This window comes from Perca fluviatilis, unplaced genomic scaffold, assembly GCF_010015445.1.
Source record: "Perca fluviatilis unplaced genomic scaffold, GENO_Pfluv_1.0 PFLUV_unplaced_scaf_11, whole genome shotgun sequence".
Classification (NCBI taxonomy): domain Eukaryota; kingdom Metazoa; phylum Chordata; class Actinopteri; order Perciformes; family Percidae; genus Perca; species Perca fluviatilis.
Genome location: NW_024375514.1, coordinates 36,373 through 48,407, shown reverse-complemented (window position 1 = coordinate 48,407; position 12,035 = coordinate 36,373). Strand labels below are relative to the sequence as shown.

Here is a 12,035-nt window from a genome sequence, read left to right as displayed (position 1 = left end):
GGGGCCCCGGGCCTCCGTAGGGGTGGGGAGCCCCCTGCGAAGTTATCATCATGTACACATATGTATTATAATTGAAGTTATTAATATAAGGGAGTCTAGATGTTGTGTCCGACATGTTTTTGAGTCGAAGACTCTCCGTGGACCTAACTCATGGTAGACCCGCACTGGGTTGTTGGGGGTAGCGGAGATGTCGGGTCATACGGGACAGACGTCACTCCTCCAGTGCGCGACCCATCTTATGTGGAGACCGCGCGACTGAGTTTTTGGGCTCGACTAAGGAAAACATGGGTCTTAAGACAGACCCAGGTTCTCGTGATGGACCCATCTTACGGGAGACCCGCACGGAGTTGTTGGGTCGACAAGGAGATAGTGGGTCTTGCGGACAGACCCAGGTTCTCTGTGTGGACCCATCTTATGGTAGATTTCCACTGAGTTGTTGGGTCGGAAAGGAGATAGTGGGTCTTGCGGACAGACCCAGGTTCTCCGTGTGGACCCATCTTATGGTAGATTTCCACTGAGAATCTGGGTCGACAAGGAGATAGTGGGTCTTGCGGACAGACCCAGGTTCTCCGTGAAAACCCATCTTATGGGAGACCCGCACTGGGAATCTGGGTCGACAAGGAGATAGTGGGTCTTGCGGACAGACCCAGGTTCTCCGTGTGGACCCATCTTATGGTAGATTTCCACTGAGTTGTTGGGTCGGAAAGGAGATAGTGGGTCTTGCGGACAGACCCAGGTTCTCCGTGAAAACCCATCTTATGGGAGACCCGCACTGGGAATCTGGGTCGACAAGGAGATAGTGGGTCCATGGAGGGACGCCCAGGTTCTCCGTGAAAACCCATCTTATGGGAGACCCGCACTGGAGAATCTGGGTCGACAAGGAGATAGTGGGTCTTGCGGGACAGACTCCAGGTTCTCCGTGAAAACCCATCTTATGGTAGATTTCCACTGAGTTGTTGGGCGGAAAGGAGATAGTGGGTCCTATGGACAGACCCAGGTTCTCCTGTGGAAAACCCATGTTATGGGAGACCCGCGACTGAGAATCTGGGTCGACAAGGAGATAGTTGGTCTTGGCGGACAGACCCAGGTTCCCTCGTGAAAACCCATGTTATGGGAGACCCGCACTGAGAATCTGGGTCTGGAAAGGAGATAATGGGTCTTGGGGAAGACCCAGGTTCTCTGTGCCGCACTCCATCTTACGAGAGACCCGCACAGAGAACCTGGGTCATGCATGAAAACCCGGGTTCTCCGTTATGACCCTTCTCATGGGAGATCCGCGAGCGGTCGGTGGGGTCACCTAAAACTGTCCGGGCCCACCCTATTCCGCGCGACCCATATCATGTAAGTGTACTGTTGGGGCTTTTAAATAATCATAAGTGTGTGGTCTAGAGCTACTCTGGAAATCTGTAAAGTGTCTCTAGATAACTCGTTGTATGATTTGATACTATGAATAAAATTGAATTGAATGCTGGGGTTCCAGTGGATCGTAACGGGCTGAGTCTTGAGGTCAGCCCTCCAGGAGGTTACTGAACTCTCACCTGAGCTTCAAAGGACTCTCAAGACCCAACTTTGTGTGCATTTCAATGGGGGTGGGAGACCCAACTTCTAGGTGCGAAACTCTTCGCGATAGAACCCATATTTTAGCTTAAAGGGACACGCAACCCCCGCTTGTTGGCAGCGCATGCACGTTAACGGCTCTCTAGGTGGGACAACGATGTTATTTGTGCATGTAAAAAAAATTACTTGCACAGAGACAAAGAAAATGCGCTGGGCCCACCTACCAGGGTAGACCAGGATAAGCCCTATTCCAACAAAAAACAGTGGCTTATTCCTTTTAAACCTTATTCAATTTCATACATCGTGGAGCTTAGAATTTTAAGGTTCTATCTTCGTTCAGGGTAGTTCTGAGATATTGAGCATCAAAGTTTTTACATCCCAGCTTGCAAAACTGTATGTAGTATAATATACTACTAGTAACTAACTAACAAAAATATTCTTTTTACAAAAATAACACCAAACAGACATTAATAAACACCTAATGGATCAGATTATGTCAAAAACTCAATTTTGACCAAAAGTGGAGATAGAACCTTACAATTCTAAGCTCACTGACTGTTAAAAAACACGGTGACACAATTTAAAAGAAGTTTATTCATTGACTCTCGCCAATTGACAAAAAACACCACTGTTCTTTCATATTTATTCATTGCACGTGCACTTTAATTCAGACAGAGACGGCCCCTCTCAGCCTCCTCTCGGCCTGGCGGTTCAAACGACTCCGCTGCCGCACCGTGGATCCTCTGAGCTGCCAGGCGGCCGGAGAGGAGGCCCAGGAGAGGTAAACGCTGAAAGAAAGAGCAGATGCCGAGGGTCTGTCGGAGGACGCGGTGGATCCGCCGGTGGAAGTGGAGGCCAAGGGTCCGCCGGTGGAAAACCATCCCTGCACCTTGGAAAGATGGAAACAAATACAAATAAGAGCTCAAATATACATGCTGCCGCTCACGAGAACCGCATCCTGCTTGAATGTGGAGATGTGTTAAAGCTGGCTTTTATGTGCGAAGTCCCTGTAATGTTAGATCGGCAGGCCTGCCCAGAGCTTAAAGTGTATAAAATAGTCTTAAGTAAAATGCACAGCATGTTCAAAATGACGCAGTGAGCAGTGATCTTAATCCAGAGCTCAAATTACTTCAGTAGACTACACACACACCCACCCACACTCTATTATGGACCAACACATACCTAAACCCGGTTCCTGAGTGTGGGTCCCTTTAATGTTAGGTCTGCAGTCCTGCCCAGAGCTCAAGTATACAATATAGTCTAAAGTAAAATACACACTACATTCAAACTAATGCAGCGAAGCAAGGGTCTTAATCCAGAGCTCAAATTACTTTGCGTGAATATACAAACACACACTTTATGGACCGACACATACCTTAACCCGGTTCTGGGTGTGGGTCCCTTCAATGCTATGGTCCTGCCAAGAGCTCAAGCAGTAAATATAACACACTATATTCAAAAATGTAACGCAGTGAGCAGTGATCTCAAAAGCGCCAGCGAAAGCAACTCACAGTTCTCGGCCGAGGGACGGCTGGGTCACGCTGCTGAAAGAAAGCGGCAGCCAAGGGTCCCTCGGTGGAAAACCATCCCTGTACCTGGAAAAATGGAAACAAATACAAATAAGAGCTCAAACATATGGATATATGTTGCCGCTCATGTAGCCGATCCTGCTTGAATGTGCAGATGTGTAAACCCAGGTTCTATGTGCGAAGTCCCTGTAATGTTAGATTGCAGGCCTGCCCACAGCTTAAAGTATATAAAATAGTCTTAAGTAAGATGCACAGCATATTCAAAATAATGCAGTGAGCAGTGATCTTAATCCAGAGCTCAAATTACTTCAGTAGACTACACACACACACCCACCCACACACACTATAATGGACCAACACATACCTAAACCCGGTTCCTGAGTGTCGTCCCTTTAATGTTAGGTATGCAGTGATTCTTACCAAGTGCAGCAGAAATCTTCCCCGCGGCTTTCAACAAACCACGACGATGAGTCGCTTTCACCAGATCAACTGAAAATTGAAACAATTTATCATACACGTAGTTCTGCATATCACGATCTGTCAACAAATACAGGTGTTGCGGATGTGATCTTACCCCACTTTCTGTGGCAGAGCCGGTTGCCACCCTAGCACCGGAACCTCGACATCGCCCCTCCTCGTCCGAAGCCCGCTGTTAAACATCTGAACCTTTCTTCTCAAGGACTATGTTCGATCAGGAACTAAGTACAACATTTTAGCGATTATCAATGTCTAAAAAGACTAGAGGACCACCTATAAGAAGCTACCTGACGGATGCCGTCGCTGTTGTGAAGCACGCTACTAGCGGAACTCCGGGCGCAGGAATTGGCAAACGGCTCAACCGCGGATGGGCACATGACTTCACTGGCAGGTGGGACTGAGGAAGGGCCCTGATCTCGCACCGGAAGGCCTTCTGCACCTGGAAACATAAAAACAAATACGAAGCTCAAATGTATTGCAGTTCATGTAGCCGCATCCTGCTTGAATGTTCAGAGGTGTTAAACCCGGGTTCTAGGTGCGAGTCCCTGTAATGTAAGGTCTGCATGCTTGCCCATAGCTACAAGCATATAAAATAGTAAAAAGTAAAATGCACAGCATATTCAAAATAACGCAGCGAGCAGTGGTCTTAATCCAGAGCTCAAATTACTTACGTAGAATATACAAAACACCCTTTTATGGACTGACACATAACTAAACCCGGTTTCTGGGTGTGGGTCCCTTCAATGTTAGGTACTGCCCAGAGCTCAAGTAGTAAAAATACACACTATTTTCAAACTAATATTCAGTGAGCGGAAAATAATGCAGTGAGCAGGGATCTTAATCCAGAGCTCAAAATGACTTGGGAGAAATACATACACACACACACACACTTTTATGGACACACAAATATCTAAACCCGGTTCCGAAGTGCGAGTCCCTGTAATGTTAGTTCAGCAATCCTTCCCAAATCTCAATCTAGAGCTGCATTTACCAATCTGGAATGGACTCACCAAGACACACAAACCACACGGGACTAATTTCCAATTTTACTTGTGAAACTCTTTAATGTAAGAAACTGTCATTTGAGCTCCAATCAGCTTCTAACTGAACCAGAGGACTCAGACATAGTGATAGCATGGATTTCAAACACCATATTGAAGCTATAAATCCATCTAGGACTCATTAATCGGCCAGTTATTTAATAATAATAATAAAAAATAAAATAAATCAAAGGCCAAGTTATAAAGATAAATAAATACATTAGATAAGACACTTACCGCCTGTGTGCCAGCTTAGACAGCAGTTCCAGTTCAGTTCTGTTGACCACGCGCTCACCTAGTTTAACGTGTTGCAAGCGCCCGGCGTAGTCCAGCCCACATATTGGACATTTGTGCCCTTGCTTGGCCCGCTTTGGGCTTGTGGGTTGACGCCCATCCTCTTGGTAACCTCGCTCTCTGTACATGGAACCAAAAGCCCAATTGAACACTTTCTATTATGAACCAGTTAAAACCCATTTAAAAAAATGTTACAGACAAGTCAGGACAAGGACAAAAAGGGAGTAACGATCGCGAGCCGCGCAGCTACATCTACTACTACAGCTACCTACTGAAGAACCAGCTAGAGTACAAGCCGGGTGGCTCTCCACTTCCACAAAATGGTGTTTGAGACTCTCCCTATTTTCAGCGGGACACCTGCAGGGACAGTACTTAAAAAAAAAGGGGCGGAATGCGACCCTCAGGGCTTCAAGAAAGGGAATTGGCATTGTGATCCCCAGTTTGTGGTGTATCACAACTCAAATTACTGATGTAGAATGCACACGCCATTATATAGACCAACACATACCTAAAACCAGTATCTAAGTGTTATTCCCTTTAATGTTAGGTCAGCAGGCCTGTCCAGAGTATCATGTAAAATACACATTATATTCAAACTACTGCAGTGAGCAGTGATCTTAATCAAGAGCTCAAATTACTTCAGTAGAATATACACACACACACACACTTTTATGGATAGCAAAACCCGGGTTCTGGGTTTGAGTCCCTGTAATGTTAGGGCAGCAGGCCTGCGCCAGAGCTAAATATTGTCACCTTGTAGTCTAACTGAGTGCAGTGATTCTTACTGAGTGCTGCAGAAGTCTTTTCCGCGCATTTCAACACAACACGCATGATTCAACTGAAAATTGAAACAATTTATCATACACGTAGTTCTGCGCTTTTATGATCCGCTCAACAAATACAGGTGTGGCGATGTGATCTTACCGGACTTTCTGTGGCGCAGAGCCAGCTGTCGCTCTAGCACCGATCTCGACAACGTCCCTCCTCATCCTCGCCCAGAGTTCCACTACCCGCCGATGGCACCTCATCTCGATGTGAATCGATGAAGCAGCTATGCAAGAAGTGATCGGGAGGACGTTCCAGAACCTTTCCTCAGTCCTACGTGCCAGTGAGGTCGTTGCGGTCCCCCGCGAGCGTCCGCCCTCGTTCCGCCCGCGGTCGAACAAACCCGCCAGTGATGTCGTGGGTCCGGTCCGCCGAGCCGTTCTCCACTCTCCGCCAGCGCGCCTTTGAACGAACCTGCCAGCCATTTGCCAAGAAAGCAGTTGTTTAGGAGGAACGAGCCGGGTTGCGGGGACTCGACCCCCTGCAGCAAGAACTGTGGGATCCTTGCGGCCGAGCTGAAGGTGGTAAAGAGCTGCTGGAAGCCGAAAGAAGAACGGAATGACGAATGGAACGACGACCTGAAATAGCTGCACTTCTCAACCAGTCGGGAAAAAGGTTGAGAAAATTAGGGAGAATGCCCGCCAGCCAGCTAACCACGTCCTTTACTTCCTTGACGTTCACGCCCGAGCCCGCTGTTCCGCATCTGAACCTTCTCTTTCTCAAGGACTACGTTCGGATCAGGAAGTAAGTACAAAATTGTAAGGATTATCAATGTCTACAAAACTAGAGGACGACCATAAAGCTACCGGACGGATGCCGTCGCTTTGTGAAGTACGCTACTAGCGGAACTCCGGGCGAGGAATTGGGGAAACGGCTCAACTGCGGGATGGGCACATGACTTGACTGGCAGGTGGGACTGAGGAAGGGCCCTGGATCTCAGCACCTGAAGGCCTTCTGCACCTGGAAGCATAAAAAAAAACGAAGCTCAAATATATTGCCGTTCATGTAGCCGATCCTGCTTGAATGTGCAGATGTGTTAAACCCAGGTTCTATGTGCGGGTCCCTGTAATGTTAGATCGCAGGCCTGCCCAGAGCTTAAAGTATATAAAATCGTCTTAAGATGCACAGCATATTCAAAATAATGCAGTGAGCAGTGGTCTTAACACATAGCTCAAATTACTTACTATATACAAACACACTTTTATAGTCCAACACGCAACTAAACCCGGTTTCTGGGTGTGGGTCCCTTCAATGTTAGGTCCTGCCCAGAGCTCAAGTTGTAAAATACACACTATATTCAAACTAATATACAGTGGGCGGCGGTGATCTTGAAAGCATCAAAGAGTAACTCACAGTTCTGCAGTGGACGGGGGGCGTTTGTTCGATGAGTTACGGATGAGGGAGGGAGAGAGAATCCTCCAAACACCCTCTCGGCGAAAAGCGCTCCAGGTCTGAAGCGGAACACAAGAGACACTCCTCCAAGCCTCCTCTCGCTAGAAAGCCTCCTCTAGGTCTGAAGCGGAACACAAGAGAGAATCCTCCAAACCTCCTCTGCCTAAGGAGCGGCCCTGTAAGTCTGAAGCCCAACAGAGAGAGACAAGTCTGAAGCCGAACAGAAGAGGGACAAGTCTGAAGCGAGAGTCCTCAAAGCCTCCTCTGCCTAAAGAGCGGCCCTGTGAGTCTGAAGCCGAACAGAAGAGAGACAAGTCTGAAGCCGAACAGAAGAGAGACGACTCCTCTGCCGTTTCAAAACTTCTAGGTCACACTGGTCGAAAGGGGACGAGGTGTGTCTGTCAATGCAAGTGGAGGCGGAGGGTCTGTCGCAGAACGCAGGTCTGTTGGAGGATGCGGGGTGGCGAAGCGGTCTTCGCCAGGACGGTTCCACTCACTCGAACTGCCACGCGGGGCAAGTGGAGGCGAAGGGTCCGTCGGAGGGTCTGTCGGTGAAGGCTCTGTCGGAGGACGTAAAGGGTCTGTCAGCGGCGGATGGGGCCGCAACCTCACTGGCAGGTGGGACTGTGCTCTTACAGATTCTCTTTAGAAAACCCCTGCAGATAAAAAAGGCAGAGGATGTTTTTCGGGCTCCTGAGTGGTTACATCGTGGCGGTGACGGGGTGCTCAACATGACGCGGAAAGAGGTCGAAGCAAAAACTGCTGCCACGAAAGGAGTACGCCCGGTTCCTCAGATACAACAGTCTCCGGTCTTGCATTGAGGGAGGACTAGAGGCAGAAACCTTCTTTCACACTTCCAGTGGCTCCGAGTGCCTCGAGCTCCCCGAATACTTCAAAGAGGGGTTGGAGTCGGAACAGGGAAAGGCTCCGAGCTTCAACCTATCTGCCGCTGAGCAGTCTGATACTCCTTCCGCCGGTGTGACAACCTTGAACAAACCTGGGTGTGAGAGATAAAGGCCTCCTGCACCTGGAAAAATGAAAACAAATAAGTGCTCAAATACGTTGCCATTAATGTAGCTCATCCTGCTTGAATGTTCACATTTGTTAAACCCAGGTTCTAGGTGTGAGTCCCTGTAATGTTAGTTCAGCAATCCTTCCCAAATCTCAATCTAGAGCTGCATTTACGAATCTGGAATGGCCTCACCGAGACACAAAAACCACACAGGGACTAATTTCCAATTTTACTTGTGAAACTCTTTAATGTAAGAAACTGTCATTTGAGCTCCAATCAGCTTCAAACTCAACCAGAGGACTCAGACATAGTGATAGCATGGATTTCAAACACCATATTGAAGCTATAAATCCATCTAGGACTCATTAATCGGACAGTTATTTAATAATAATCCAAAAATAAATAAAATAAAAGGCCAAGTTATAAAGATAAATAAATACATTAGATAAGACACTTACCGTCTGTGTGCCAACTTAGACAGCAGTTCCAGTTCAGTTCTGTTGACCACGCGTTCACCTAGTTTAATGTGCTGCGTTAAGTCGGCATAGTCCAGCCCACATATTGGACATTTGTGCCCTTGCTTGGCCGCTTTGGGCTTGTGTGTTGACGCCCCATCCTCTTGTAATAACTCGCTCTCTGTACATGGAACCAAAAAGCCCAATTGAACACTTTCTTTATTATGAACCAGTTAAAACCCATTTAAAAAATGTTACAGACAAGTCAGGACAAGGACAAAAAGGAGTAAGCGATCGCGTGCGCAGCTACATCTACTACTACAGCTACCTACTGAAGAACCAGCTAGAGTACAAGCCGGTGGCTCTCCACTTCCACAAAATGGTGTTTGAGACTCTCCCTATTTTCAGCGGGGACACCTGCAGGGACAGTACTTAAAAAAAAAAAAAAAAAGGGGGCGAGCCGACCCCTCAGGGCTTCAAGAAAGGGAATTGGCATTGTGATCCCCAGTTTGTGGTGTATCACAACTCAAATTACTGATGTAGAATGCACACGCACATTTATAGACCAACACATACCTAAAACCAGTATCTAAGTGTTATTCCCTTTAATGTTAGGTCAGCAGGCCTGTCCAGAGTCTTATGTAAAATACACATTATATTCAAACTACTGCAGTGAGCAGTGATCTTAATCAAGAGCTCAAATTACTTCAGTAGAATATACACACACACACACTTTTATGGATAGCAAAACCCGGGTTCTGGGTGTGAGTCCCTTCAATGTTAGATCCGCATGCCCAGAGCTCAAGTACATCATATAGTCTTAAGTGAAAGACACATTATATTCCAACTAATGAAGTTCCCGGTGGTGTTAATCCAGAGCTTGAGTTACATCTGTAGAATACACACACCCCCATTATAGACCAACACATAGCTAAACCCAGTTTCCGTTTGGGGGTCCCTTTAACGTTAGGTCCTCCTGCCTGCCCAGAGCTCAAGTATATAATGTAGTCTTCAGTGATTTTTACCTCAAAATCTGCCTCAGACTTCTGCCGATCCCACGCTCTCTCTGTCCTCTCAATTATGACTGCTCTTCCCCCCCTTCCCTTTGACGTGACTGCTCGACCCGCTGCACGCACTCTCCCGACTCAATGAAGTGTTTAGACAACATAAAACCCATACAAAAATAACGCGTACACCATTAACAACAATTCATTTGCATCCATGTGTTAAAGGGCTGGCTAAAACTCCGGAAAATGACTCACTGTGTTAAATGGCTTGCTGAATTTCCCAGGAGAAAGCGACGTGAAATCCTACACATAAACCTGCGAGGGTGCTTTATTTCTGCAATCACATCGGTAAAAGCAACTGACACAACACAAATTCGGTCCCTGTAAGTTAATAAAAGGATTTTCTCACCGCAAAATCTGCCTGCATTTCTGCTTCTCCCAGCTCTCTCTGCCCTCTCAATTACGGCTGCTTTCCCCCTGCCCGACCGCTGCAGCACTTCATCCCGACTTAATTTACAGTGTTTTAACCACATAAAACCCATACAAAATAACGTTTACACCATTAACAACAATTCCTTTGCATCCATGTGTTAAAAGGCTGGCTAAAACTCCGGGAAAATGGCGTAGTATTGTGTTAAAGGGATGGCTGACACTCCGGAAAATGACGCAATGTGTTAAATGGCTTGCTGAATTTCCGGGAAAATGACGGTGAAATCCTACACATAAACCTGCAGAGGTGCTTTATTTCTGCAATCACATCGATAAAAAGCAACTAACACGACACAAACTCAGTCCCTGTAAGTTAATAAAATGTAATTTCTTACGGCCAAAATCTGCCTCCGGACTTCTGCTGCTCCCAGCTCTTTCTGCCCTCTCAATTCACGACTGCCCGACCACTGCAAGCACGTCATCCTGACTAATTACTTGTTTGTTTAACCACATAAAACCCGTACAAAAATAACGTTTACACCATTAACAACAATTCCTTTGCATCCATGTGTTAATTGGCTGGCTAAAACTCCGGGAAAATGGCTAGTTATTGTGTTAAAGGGCTGGCTAAAACTCCGGGAAAATGGCGCTGTGTTAAATGGCTTGCTGAATTTCCGGGAAAATGGCGTGAAATCCTACACATAAACCTGCAGAGCTGCTTTATTTCTGAAATCACATCGATGAAAGCAACTAACACAAACAAACACAAAGTCAGTCCCTGTAAGTTAATAAAATGGAATTTCTTACCGCAAAATCTGCCTCGGACTTCTGCTGCTCCCAGCTCTCTCTGCCCTCTGAATTACGACTGCCCTTCCCCACCCTCCCTTTGATGTGCCTGCACACACTTTATCCTGACTTAATTAATAGTGTTTTAACCACATAAAACCAAAATAAACAAAAATAAAGTTTACACCATTAACAACAATTCCTTTGCATCCATATGTTAAATGGCTGGCTAAAACTCCGGAAAATGGCGGCAGCTAAAACTCCGGGAAAATGGCGCACTGTGTTAAATGGCTTGCTGAATTTCCGGAAAATGGCGTGAAATCCTACACATAAACCTGCAGAGCTGCTTTATTTCTGAAATCACATCGATGAAAGCAACTAACACAACACAAAGTCAGTCCCTGTAAGTTAATAAAACGGGATTTTGTTGGTTTCTTACCTCAAAACTTGTTGCTTTCGGGCTTGTGCTGCTCCCATCTGCTGTCTCTGTCCTCTCAATTAGCGACTGCTGTCCCCTCCCCACGCTGCACCCTTTGATCTCCCTACCGCATGATAATGAGCACTTCCCACAGCTAAACAAGCTGCAGGGGCGAGCAAAAGATTGGGGCTGTAGGGAACTGGGGAGTATGAAAAAAAGCCAAATAGTTAATAAATGATTATTTCTTTGATATTGTACCAATAAATGATGTGTATTGAGACAACTCTGACTACTTTACCAGTTTATTAAAATGACCCCACGCGGAGCAACCGGTATGTATTTCGATAGGAGAGCACCGGTTTGTTGGTCCGAGGGTCCTTCCGTATGAGAGCGGTCCGCGAGTCGGTCCTAAACTGGGACGGAAGACCGGGTAGCGTGACCCGAATCCATAGCCCGACCTTCTAGGCCCTACGCCGAAGCGGTTCTTCTCGAGGGGCGCCCGGGGGCCAGCAACGGGGGCTCGATCCGGCGTCCAGCGCCCGATCGTGGACCGATGACTTTCGAGGCCGGTGACTCCGTGAGTTAATGTTTTATCGAGAAGGGTGGCCGGGGGGCCAGCGCTTTGTATGTATTTGGATTGGGGAAGACCGGTTTGTAGGTGCGGAAACTTTCGTGGGAGAATCGGTCGTTTGAGCTCCCAAAGCGGCTCAAACTTCGACCGAAGACTCCACGGGGGGGCTCCGTCCGGCGTCAGCGGCGATTGCGCGATGCCTATACCGTTCGGTTGTTTGGCAAAGGTCGCAAAGGGTCACAA

General features: G+C 47.1%; 1 long non-coding RNA gene across 1 annotated transcript; it reads right to left on the bottom strand.

The window, feature by feature from the left end:
* Nucleotides 1-7,632: 7,632 nt before the first annotated feature.
* On the bottom strand, nucleotides 7,633-10,888 carry LOC120555033. The gene is made up of 3 exons (XR_005638624.1): nucleotides 10,825-10,888; nucleotides 8,585-8,762; nucleotides 7,633-8,141 (listed from the first exon to the last, which is right to left on the bottom strand). It is a non-coding gene; the product is annotated as an uncharacterized LOC120555033 (long non-coding RNA).
* Between the last annotated feature and the right edge of the window lie 1,147 nt (nucleotides 10,889-12,035).